Genomic DNA, 13,514 nt, shown 5'->3' on the forward strand with positions numbered 1-13,514 from the left:
TGTTTTTTTTTTGTTTTGTTTTGTTTTGTTTTGGTCTGGGGTGGAGGGTACTGGGGAGGCTAAAAATACTGAAAAGCGCAGAAACACTCTTGAGCCTAACACCCCAGAATTCACTTTGATCTTTATATTCGTTTTATAACTGTTTATGTAAGAAAAAAAAAATACAAATCACCTTGAAGTTCACCTTATTCACCTCTTCTGACCAATTTCCCTACACAAAGCAATCACTATAATAATCTGACCTATAACCTTAGGCATTGGTTGGAAGTGTATTTTTAAAAATATGTAAATATCATCTGATCGATATTGTTGATTCTCCTTGCTAACAGGCTACATGCAAAGAGAAATTCCACAAGTTTCATGAGGAATGATTTATCTAAGAACAAACCTATCATCCTTTCAAGGTTTGGACTGAACAAACAAATTACAGTCAATGGTGTATGAGAAATTATTTGCTGAAGGTTTTGGAAAGTTAAGATAATATCTGGTGGAGGACAAAACCCCTCAGGGAAACTAAGCTAGAGACATTTCTAAGATTTTTTTCAGAATTGAAATTTTATATATCAATTGCATATTTACTAACAGAATATAGAATAGGTCTTATTTCTTAATACAAACCTACCTATTCCTTCACTCCATCAAGAGACCCTCTCTCTTCACAGGCATTCATGATGTAATTTGAAAGATTCTAAGTCATCACTTAAGCAAGGCAACTTAACCAAAGACATGTTGAACCCCTCTCACTATTGTGCTATAGGTTAGCAAGCCCACCCTTATAAAGATGACTAAATGCTGTTTTTATGTTTTACTTATGCTTGCCTAAAAAATTCTTGCAGCCACATTACAGATAAATCTTATAATGTACAAGGTATATTGTAAGGATACAGATTAACTCTTTTTGATAGCTATTGTTTTCTTACAATTGATTTCATGCCAGATTATGGGAAATAAAAATCTCATAATACAAACACAATTTCTCTTTACAGCCTAAGCTTTAACGGAGTGTAGTACATGCAAAACATATAAATAAAACTTGCTGAAATCAAGCCAGTCATCATTTATTTTTCTATGTGTGGCCACGTGAAAAATAAAACTGTCGCCTCATAACTTCTGGAATGTGTTGTATAGATTTCAACCTGATCTGCCATATTCATGAAATACTTTAAAATTAACCACAAAGCTTCAAGTCTTATCTTCAGAGATATGATTAGTTCCGAATGAATTGGCAGACTCTTCAAATACAGAAGGCAGGGTAAGGGAGATAAAATCTGGTGAGAACAGCGTCCTTTTAGCAGTATGAGAACAAATAATACACAACTGGTTATTATCATACCTTCTTTGGGATCTACGGCGCAAAATAAAATAAAAAAGTTGTCCGAGTGAATATAATTTGCAGCTCTACTCTACATTTTGCCACCTGCAAAGAATTACGTGTTGAACTTGTTCAGCAAATCTGGAGCTGATCAAAACCCCTCCAACCCCACCATCATCCAAATATTCTGATTCTATAGCTGGTGTTATTCCTGAAAATCTACATGTGTACTATGTTACACCTTTTCCGTAGATTAACCTTGAAAACACTCTTCTAGAGGGTAATATTTTAGAGCTATTAGACATACAGATTGAGTTACTTTTTAAGAAGCACCGTTCTAAATAGCAATATAATTATCCTAAGACAACAAAATAGCCCATGCCCTTCACTAGTTCCATAACCTTATACTATCATGGCCCATTACGCTATACTCAATTCGCTCTCCCTCTAAATCAGTAAATGTGTACATTCAGTGCAGGAAGCAGTTCTTTCACATCTGTGCACCTCCAGTATGTTATACAATGTGCAGCAGCATGTAGGCACTCAGTGTGTACGGAATTGTGGAAACAATCATTTCCAAGCATTTTCAAGGTTGTATCAACATTTATAACCAGGTTCACCAAGTCATCCTCATTCAGTATTATAACACTTAGACATTTTGTGACTTTCTGGCCACAAAAGCTGTCCTCCTACATGACAAGCATACATCAACACCTAATTCTTAAAAATTGCTGGATTAACTCAACACTACCTGTCTCTTAAAAAGTAGTAGAATATGGCCAGGCAAGTGGCAGGGATACATACTAATCCATGTAATTCCACTCTGGGGTCTTAGAATTTTAACTACTGTCAGTTACCTTATTCTCTGCATGTTGACTACTGCAGATTCAAAAACCCAGGAAAGAATCAGTGTGGAGAAGGGAGAGAAAATGGACTGTGGAGAGGAAAAAAACAAAAAAAAGAGGACCATTTCTATACTATAGTCCTGCTGATAATCTAGCCTAAAATCCCACAAAATTAAGTCACAACATCAAACCATTTACATTAGGAGATCATCCACTCAGAGAATGCAAATATCTCTTCAGCTTGAGAACTGCATTCTGGGATGTCACACTAATTCCAAAGGCCTTCAATCACTTTGCATACCAACCAAATTGCCTACAAATAAACACCAACCTAAGCTGCCCTAAACTGGTTGTTTTACGTCCCATGTGACCACTCCGTCACATATCTAGCAATTACTTTTTACTACTATGAATAACTAAGGAAGCATAATATAGTAAAAACAGCTCTGCCACTTATGACCAGTAACAAATTAATAACTTTTACCACAATTTCTCAACTGTAAAATGAGAATTTTTTTTTTATTATACTTTAAGTTCTAGGGTACATGTGCATAACGTTTATATCATGTATAACTCCCCAATGCGATCCCTCCCTCCTCCCCCCTCCCCATGATAGGCCCCAGTGTGTGATGTTCCCCTTCCCGAGTCCAAGTGATCTCATTGTTCAGTTCCCACCTATGAGTGAGAACATGCGGTGTTTGGTTTTCTCTTCTTGTGATAGTTTGCTAAGAATGATGGTTTCCAGCTGCATCCATGTCCCTACAAAGGACGCAAACTCATCCTTTTTGATGGCTGCATAGTATTCCATGGTGTATATGTGCCACATTTTCTTAATCCAGTCTGTCACAGATGGACATTTGGGTTGATTCCAAGTCTTTGCTATTGTGAATAGTGCTGCAATAAACATACGTGTGCATGTGTCTTTGTAGTAGAGTAATTTATAATCCTTTGGGTATATACCCAGTAGTGGGATGGCTGGGTCATATGGTACATCTAGTTCTAGATCCTTGAGGAATTGCCATACTGATTTCCATAATGGTTGAACTAGTTTACAATCCCACCAACAATGTAAAAGTGTTCCTATTTCTCCACATCCTCTCCAACACCTGTTGTTTCCTGACTTCTTAATGATTGCCATTCTAACTGGTGTGAGATGGTATCTCATTGTGGTTTTGATTTGCATTTCTCTGATGGCGAGTGATGACGAGGATTTTTTCATGTGTCTGTTGGCTGTATGGATGTCTTCTTTTGAGAAATGTCTGTTCATATCCTTTCCCCACTTTTTGATGGGGTTGTTTTTTTCTTGTATATTTGTTTGAGTTCTTTGTAGATTCTGGATATTAGCCCTTTGTCAGATGAGTAGGTTGCAAAAATGTTCTCCCATTCTGTAGGTTGCCTGTTCACTCTGATGGTAGTTTCTTTTGCTGTGCAAAAGCTCTTTAGTTTAATGAGATCCCATTTGTCAATTTTGGCTTTTGCTGCCGTTGCTTTTGGTGTTTTAGACATGAAGTCCTTGCCCATGCCTATGTCCTGAATGGTACTACCTAGATTTTCTTCTAGGGTTTTGATGGTATTAGGTCTAACATTTAAGTCTCTAATCCATCTTGAATTAATTTTCGTATGAGGGGTAAGGAAAGGATCCAGTTTCAGCTTTCTACTTATGGCTAGCCAATTTTCCCAGCACCATTTATTAAATAGGGAATCCTTTCCCCATTTCTTGTTTCTCTCAGGTAAGTCAAAAGGACAAAGCTGGAGGCGTCACGCTACCTGACTTCAAAATATACTACAAGGCTACAGTAACCAAAACAGCATGGTACTGGTACCACAACAGAGATATAGACCAATGGAACAGAACAGAGTCCTCAGAAATAATACCACACATCTACAGCCATCTGATCTTTGACAAACCTGAGAAAATGAGAATTTTAGTAGTGCATATATCATTTTGTATTATAAGGGGTAAATATGATATGTGCTTAGTATTCAATAAATACAAGCTATTTTATATTAAAAACTAAGATAGAGACGTTAAGAGACTCGTCATAAAGTCAATAAACTGAATTCTTAAAATTATTATCCCACCAAAAAATATTACATACACCTGAGAGAAAAAAAAGCCATCTTAAATTCTTTCCATAATAAAGTTATTGGAAAGGGCATACCTTCACTGAGATTACAAACTTCAGAATTCTTTTGACTATATTAGTCCTCTGAATTAGTCCCAATTTCAATCACCACACTGAGAGAAATTTCTCCTTGGGTCCCTCATGTTTCTGCATGTCACAGGAACAGAGGCAAAAATACTAGTTTTTCAAGAATGCATAGTAAACTGCCTTGGAATATAGAGATAGTGTCTCCCTCCAGAGCGAGGGCAGATTTGTTTGCTGCCCAGAAAAATAAAAGTGATCCTCTGGGGCAAGTGCAGTGTCCTGGCAGACCCCTTCAAATGACTGGGGTTTCCCAAGCTCAGAGTTCATCCCATTACATACACCACAGGCCCTTGGGCCACTGAGCAGCATCCTCGCTGGGTTTGAGAGTCCAGAGATACCAATGCGAACATAAAGCTGGTGCTGCCTACTGTGCCGTGAGGCATAAGGTCCACTGTGACTCAGAGAGTTTCCTGCATCTATGAAATTGTGGTCGGCTAGCTTGTTAGCTTGCAATTAGGGCAAAATCTCAGACCCTTTACATTTCTTGATATCCATGTTGTGATTTTTGTTGTTACAGTTTCTTTCTAGTTTGATCTTGAGATCTTCCTTGAGAGTGGCCTGAAAGCAAGAAAGCCACTCTCTGGGAGAGCCCTGATGAGGGGGTGGGTTGTGAGGAGGAATTAGGCCTATGGGACGGGTAAGACACAATGCGAGGTGAAACTAAAATGCATAAAACAGAAGAAATGCATTACTCACAGATCCCAGAGAGGTTGGGGGTGTCCAAAAGAGGCCAACGGGAAGTCTAGAGGTGACAGGGAGCTCAACCAGCAGGTAGCAGGTGGGTGGAAGAGAAATAGAGACAGAGACAGGCAGAGACAGTGAGGAAGATCTCTGGGACTATGCCTTTCTTAAGGTTCTCAGGCTTTCTCGCAGGAGTTGCGGATTGGCTAGTTTGCAGAAAACGTGCCAGAAGGGGGAACTTATTTATGTAACTCTGGTGTTGACCATTAGGTTTATCATGGTCAGCAGCTGTGGGGCACGTCAGATTTTTTTTGCATCAGTGAAACGAGAAACAAGAGGGTCGTATCAAAAACTACGAGGGGAGGGGAAGTTTTAACCAGGCCGAAAGTGATGGGGTGTTACTGGGTTTGAAACAACTTATGTCAGGCCTAGAAACTAACGCCAAGGCAGTAACTATATTAAACAAATTTATGACGTATCATGTCTGGCTGAGTCAGCTTGTCAAAATGTTCACTGATCCATCTCTCTGGCTTCAGACTCTCACTATGATTTAACTGGTGTCATCTTTATTTTGTCTTCAGCAGTTCTTTAGTGACTCTGCATTCTGGACCTTAAGAGTCACTATGTCTTTAGAACAGTACTTCTCAAAGTGTGCCCAGACCCGCTGGGGCAGCATCACCTGCAACTTGTTAGACATGCAAATTATCAAATCTCTCCCTAGGTCTACTGAATGAGAAACTTCTGGAGTGGGCCCTGTGAATCCATGGTTTCACAAACATCCAGGTTATTCTAATGTGCACTGAAGTTTGAGAAGCACTGCTTTAAAAGAAAACTTCACAGCACCGTTCAAGGATAAGTTTTAGGTTATCTTAAAAAAGCAAGCTCTCATATCTGAGGGAAATAAAACAATTACAACTTATGTGTTCTAAAGCTCTTTTGAAAAAATAAACCTTGTAAATGAAACAGAAGTCACTGGAATGATACCAATTCAGAAATTTAATCGTAACTTATTCTGACTTTTAGTGGTTATTGTAATTTGATGAACTTTGTCTCTGAGCCAATTAACTTTAATGTGAAAACAGTAAAATAAAAGGAAAAATGATATTTGCTTTTTAGACAAAATATGTAAAGTGATAGCATAATATATTAATATTACAATCAAATATATATTGGAAATGTTATTAAATCCTCAATAAAGTGTCCTAAAATTTATTAATTTACATTAACAAAATTTCATTTTTTAATTGTCTAAAATTATCTTTTCTAATTTTTTTCTTTGAAATGTACTGTTGTAACACACTGCTTCATATGTATAGTCTTTATAATTATCCTTTCCCTTCCTTCTTTCCTTTCTTTCTTGGATGTAGGATGCTCAAACTTGCTTGTCCTTGTGAGCCCGCTACTCATAATTTGCAGGAATTTGTGTAAGCTTCAGGATTTCATTTTGTTTTAGTATTCTGGTTGCCAAATGCATTAAAGTTTATAAAAGGTAGAAGGAAGAAAATTGCTATACTCATAAGAAAATGATTAAATATCTGTAGGAATTAGGTAAAAGAATTAAACTACACAACCACTTTAAAAAGGAAAAAGATATGGAAAGGCCCCCTCTCACTACCAGATTTTTGCATATAAGGTTCTGTCTTTACAAAACTCTAGAACCGTATCAAAGTTCATGTGGGTCTCATTATTCTACCAAAATAACATAAACACAATGTAACTGGACATGATCTAAATTGACATAATGAACCAAAGAATTGTAAAATGTAGTATAATAGGGTAAGAAGTACCTTTGAAACTTATTTTTGGTACTTTTTTCTTAATTTTAAGAAGGAATACAAAGTAAATCTAAAAAACTCAACTCTGTTCAAAGAACTTAGTGGGAGGTAAGAATACAAAAATTTAGTATACATCTGACAAAAGAACATACTTTAATTACAAATCTTTTCATTCACATATACATGCATAAGCTTGCATATGCATATATGAAATGAGATGAATAAAAATTGATTGCCCAGGCATGGTGGGTCCTGCCTGTAATCCCAGCACTTTGGGAGGCCGAGGAGGGTGGATCACGAGGTCAGGAGTTCGAGACCCGTCTGGCCAACATAGTGAAACCCCCGTCTCTACTAAAAACACAAAAAATTAGCCAGTTGTGGTGGTGTGCTCCTGTAATCCCAGCTACTCAGAAGGCTGAGGCAGGAGAATCACGTGAACCTGGGAGGCGGAGGATGCAGTGAGCCGAGACTGCACCATTGCACTCCATCCTGGGCGACAGTGTGAGACTTCATCTTAAAAAAAAAAAAAAAGCGATGCGCAGGAAGGGTAGATAAAATCAGGAAAACTTATGTTGATCTCCATAGTGAAAACTAACTTAAAAGGTTTATTTTATCAGTAAGGACCATCACTTTTCTCATATAATTTACTTTTCAACATTTTATAATCCCTAAAGTGTTTATCATTATATTGACCTTGTCATAATCCCAGTGTTTTAAAACAGTCTGAATGATTAACTTTCCAAATCAGCTGGCAGAGAGATATCCATTATCTTCCATTGCCCCAAACTGGTCTTAAATAGGTATTTGAGATGGGCAGATACTACACACAAATTTGAAGAATTAGAAAATGCAGTAAAGTCCCAATAATATATAGTAACTAAAAATATCATCAAGTGTTCACTTCAGTTATTCTGAATATAATTCTCAAGTTGGTTTTTATTTTTAAAATGTTGTGCAATTAAGAATACAAGAAACCATAAAACACACACTGACTTTGAAAATATGGGGAAAGGAGAGTTTTTAAAATTTCTCTGAACTTCTGGTTCTTCTTCTGTAAAAGAAGACAATAATACCCATTTCACAGAATTTTTTCATGAATTTTTATAAAAATTGAGAAAAAAATTACAAAAAAAGATTTTTGCAAAACAGAGCAGTGACATCTGATTCAACATTAGCTATTATGAATGAAGAAGGAGGAAAAGGAGGACAGGGTTCTTTTATTTTATGGAAGGTATAATCAAATAGGTATGTATCACTGTGGTCAATGTACGTTACGCTCCCAAGATTGTATGAGATTCTGTCTGCTGAACCACCTCCAGTCCTTTTAATTTTACAATAATGGTTTGTCATCTCCAGCTCTGCTCCTCCCACCACCCACACTCTTATATCAAAGGGGATTCATTTCCAGTTACCTCAGGCTATTCTTTGACTGCTGGTAAACTATTTATCGTTCCTGACTTGTTATATTAATCTTATTTTACCTTTAAATAATTTACCTTTGAGTTTAATTAACTTGCACAGGCTGCCAATTCAGTGAGTAGGATGGTTTAAAAAAAAAAAATGAAAAGTGTGATCTTAGACAGTAGGCAAATTTTCTGTTTTGCTAATGTTGCTATGGAAACATCGCTTTCCTCTTTTTGTGTTGTTAATACATGGAGGGGGACGGATGTATCACATTCTGTGGAAAAGTGTGTACTATGTGCCCCTCTCCCTTTATAATCTTTCCTCCTAGGAGTTGGAAAATTACTGTGATGTGTAAATCAATCAATCAAATTTGTAAAATACAAATTTACTTGGTTTCTTAAATGATAGAAACATCATCCACTAATAATCTGAAAAAAATGTGCCACTTCTGTTTTCCCCTTTTTCTAGAGAACATGATTTTATAAATGCTGTAAAATATTCTGTAGGTCTTTAGTTTTTATTTTAATTTGAGTAATACTATTATTATTTCTCTTGTTCTTAAGTGAGTTTTAATGATTTCGGTAAAAGCTTCAGTAACTGACGTTATCAAAGATTCTTTTAATAATTCTCATACTATTATCCTGTAATTTTCCACTCATATTTCTTAGATATAAAACTTCTAAGCGGTGACAAAATTTTAAGCTCTCGGGTCTGCAGTACAAAGTTCAAAAAGGCTTCTTCTTTTCCTTTTTAAGAAAAATTAAAATTATATTCATTATACAGTATACATCATGTTATTAAGAATAATGATGGTTAAAATGTGTATATTTTACAGTTTACGAAATTTCTTTTACACATGGCATCTCAGTTGAACATCATAATGAGAAATAAATAAAGAAGGGTTGATATATTTTCAGTACTTACTCTTTACCAAGCACTTTACAGAAATTATCTATATTTCCTACAAACTTAGTACATACTCCCATTAGTTTCATTCTACAGAGGAGTAAACAGATGTTATCAAGCTTAAGCCCCCTTAAGTCACCAGCTAAATGGTGAACCAGCTGGAATTTAAATAGAGGTTACCTATTCCAGAGTCCTTGTCTCTACCCTGCCTGATGAAAGAAGTTATACAACTTACTCTCAACATCATGTAAGTAGGAGACAAACTATGAACGGGAGTAATTTTTTTCTCATTCTACATACAGTAGAGCATACTTATGGCTATGTGTCAAATAACCAATTAAGCATTTGGAAAAAGTCTCCCTCAGCCTTTATTTAATTTTGTAGTTATTTTCTAAATTAGTAGCATCCTTTTACATCTGGTATTTTCCCCCACTACCCCACTGCATTCTACCACTTGGCTGCAGCATTCAGAGGCTGGAACATTAGGCCAAATGGAGGTAGGGCTGTGTAGCAGAAAGCTATATAAACATTACTGACTCCAATAACTCAAAAGGAGCAATGTTACTATCAATCAATAAAAAATAATAAATATCAACAATGGAACAAAGTGTTAGATTTTAAAAAGAAGAATAAGATGAAAACATCAAAAGTGCAGGGTAAGGGTAGGAATTCCTCCTCAGAAATTCAACTAACTGTTAGTTCTTCTAGAGACTTTCATGATATCTATTATTAAAAAGGCAAGTGAAGGGCAAGGACAGTGCTTACTTTGAACATACAGACTGTATTCACTCTGTGAAAGTTTGTAAGAGCAGATGAGATATTCTTTTAAGAGATTTATTAATATTTATCCAGGGTATCTCCAAGCATTCAAGAGACGAATTTATACTAAAGAAAGGGAAAATACAAGCAAACACATTTGATTTAAAGAAATGGGCCACACCAGGCATGGTGGCTCACACCTATAATCCCAGCACTTTGGGAGGCCAAGGCAGATGGATCACCTGAGGTCAGGAGTTCAAGACCAGCCTGACCAGCATGGTGAAACCCTATCTCTACTAATAATACAAAAATTAGCTGGGCATGGTGTTATACGCCTGTAATCCCAGCTACTCGGGAGGTTGAGGCAGGAGAATCGCTTGAACCCAGGAGGTGGAGGTTGCAGTGGGCCAAGTTCGTGCCATTGCACTCCAGCCTAGGTATCAAGAATGAAACTCCATCAAAAAAAGGAAAGAAAGAAGGAAGGAAGGAAGGAAGGGAGGGAGGGGAGGGGAGGGAGGGAGGGAGGGGAGGGAGGGGAGGGAAGAAGGAAGGGGAAGGGGCCAGATTTGGGGAAGGTGGACAAGGTTAATTCTGAGTGAAACCTCCTAAATATGCCCCCTGATTATCCTTATACCAGACCTCAAGGACTCTTGAAAGAAAACACTATAAGTTATTTCACCAATATCTCTGTAAAGGACTAAAATCACAAGGCAATGATACTTTGATGTATGTTACAGAGCAAAGTGAAGGTTGCAGGGTATTTACTTCCTACCATTGGCATTATGGGTGTAGAAACCATCCACAGGAGGCTCAGAAACACCCCAGACCTGACTGAGGTATGAGGGCATTACCATGTATAGAGATAGTCTCAAATTTTTTTTTGGTAAACAGCTTTTAAAAGTGTATTATACACTATTTTATCACCAGCTAGGTAACATAGATGGAACATGTTAGGACAAAAGAAACAGAATGGAGGATTTCTGGAAAAGCAATCTGATAGCAATTATAATAGCAAACATGTATAGAGCTATTATATGTGATAGTATGATATGTCCAAGAAAGAGGCACTGTGGATTTAGACACTGATTTGAATTCTGAATGTGGCCCTTCCATTCATTACATATAATCTCTAAGCCACACCTTCTTCAAAAAATAATGATAACAATGCAAAATATTCTCAAGTTTATGATGAAGCTTTAATGTCACAACATAAACCATCTGATGAACCATAAGACTCATTAGTATTCAATGACTCTAGGTCTCTAAACTTCTTTTTTCCTTCCATAACACTTGATCTATTTTTAAGGCTGCAAATGATAATAAATGATTTTTTAATATCCATGTATCTCAACCTCACAAATATCTGGCTTTTTCACAAACATTAGTCATATAAAATCTGGCATTTGAATTGGCAAATATTAAAAAAAAAACCATTTTCAACTAAATATGTATGAAATCTGTGTCTCTACCATCAATCAATCCCAAAGGCTGAAGATAAGTACCACAATAATCCACATAATAAATACATTTATTACTCATCTGCAATTTACAACTGCACAGAAAAATTTTAAATTGGAATCCTTTCAAGCAACACAGAATCACAAGCCTAAAAACAATCTAACCTATAGAGTAGGCATGGAAAAATGTAGGCTGATTTAAATTCACCAAAAAGTTAACAACAGAAATAAGGACAATGTACAATAGTATTTATTACTCCAGCAACATCTGGAGATAAGATTTGTTAGCATTTTCAATTACGAGATCACAGAAGGTCAAAAGATAATCACATACATGGATAAACATTGCCAAAAAAAAGATGTTAATAGTCAAGATTTCAGAGGAAATCGCTGATAGCCATCAACGAATTAGAATTGATTTAATTAATTAAATCAGTCAATTTGATTTAATCAATTAAGTAAGTCAATGCAGATTTATTGATCACCTACTTTCTATTAGTAGAGTTTGATTTTAGGAGCTGTGTAGATTACTTTGATAATTGAGAGCTAAATTTGGGCTGCTATAACAAAAATGCCATAGACTGGGTGACTTAAACAACAAATATTTATTTCTCACAGTTCTGGAGTCTGGGAAGTCCAAGGTCAAGGCACTGGCAGACACAGTGTCTGGTTAGGGTCTGCTTTCTGGTTCATACGCATACATATGTATGATAGTATGATATATCCAAGAAAGAGATATTGTGGACTCAGAGACAGATCTGAATTCTAATTGTGGCTCTTCCACTTATTACATGTAATCTCTACACCATATTTTCTCCTTGTATAAAATAGGATTCTCCAATGACAGAATTGGTGAGGAGCTCTCTGGGGTCTCTTTATAAGAGCACTAATGCCATTTGTGAAGGCTATGCCCTCATAAACTAATCACCTTCCAAATTCCCTACTTTCTAATATCGCCTTGGGGATTAGGTTTCATCATGGGAATTTTGGGGCACATTAACATTCAACCTCTAGTATAATTTGATCAGAGAAAAATACCACAAAGAGAAATATAAAATAGACCAAAGACCAAATATAAAATTTGTAAAGAAGGTAGGAAGTAAAAAAGGAATTTAGCAGTCAGGGAGAAAGCAATATCTGGTAGTTGAGACAGTTCAAGCAAAATAATATAGTAGTCATATTTAAGGCATATTTTACTTTTTTGGCTGATTGAATGTTGACTAACTTGATGTAGCAAGAATCTGTCTAAATAAATCGGTAATATAGTATTAAAAAGTATCATCATGGGAACTTGGTACAATGTCTATCTACTAAATAACCAGTGAATAAAATTAAGTTTTATGCTTACACACTGTTGATGGGAATGTAAATTATGTTAGCCACTATGAAAAGCAGTTTGGAGTTTTCACAAAGACCTTAAAACAGAACAAAGAACTACCATTACAACCAGTAATCCAATTTTGGGGTATATACCCAAAGGAATAGAAATCATTCTACCATAGACACATGCATGCATCTGTTCTTCACAGCACTATTCATAATAGCAAAGACATGGAATCAACTTAGCTGTCCATCAACAGTAGACTGAATAAAGAAAATGTGGCACATACATATCATGGAATACTACGCAGCTACACAAAAGAATGAGATCATGTCCTTTGCAGTGACTTGGATGGAGCTGGAGGCCATTATCCTAAGTGAATTAACACAAGAACAGAAAACCAAATACCACATGTTCTCACTTATAAGTGGAAGCTAAACACTGAGTAAACATGGACACGAAGAAGAAAACAGTAGACACTGGGACCTACTTGAGAGTAGAGGGTGGGAGGAGGGTGAGGATAGAAAAAGCACCTATTGGGTGCTGTGCTTATTACTTGGGTGATGAAACCATCTGTACACCAAACTCTCATGCCATGCAATTTATCTGTATAACAAACCTGAACATGTACCCTTGAACCTAAGCAAAGTTAAAAATAATTAGACTTTTAAAAAGCAACCAATGTCAATACTATGATGAAAATGGTATTTGGGCTGTAGTATTACATTCTTCTTCAATGCATAAGCACAGTATAAATGAGATTACTTTATGGGTAAGCAGTAATAGAGACTCATGTGTGGGAATCTAGAAAGACTTAGCAGACTGCAGTTGTGCCTAAATTTTT

The 13,514-nt window shown here is 36.4% G+C and overlaps 1 protein-coding gene across 3 annotated transcripts in view; it reads right to left on the reverse strand.

Moving 5' to 3' along the window:
• Positions 1-13,514, reverse strand: part of CACNA2D1 (calcium voltage-gated channel auxiliary subunit alpha2delta 1) — a 526,258-nt gene that overhangs the window by 233,740 nt on the left and 279,004 nt on the right. The window lies entirely within an intron of this gene.

The sequence above is a fragment of the Trachypithecus francoisi genome, unplaced genomic scaffold, assembly GCF_009764315.1.
Source record: "Trachypithecus francoisi isolate TF-2019V2 unplaced genomic scaffold, Tfra_2.0 Lachesis_group4, whole genome shotgun sequence".
NCBI classification, from domain to species: Eukaryota; Metazoa; Chordata; class Mammalia; order Primates; family Cercopithecidae; genus Trachypithecus; species Trachypithecus francoisi.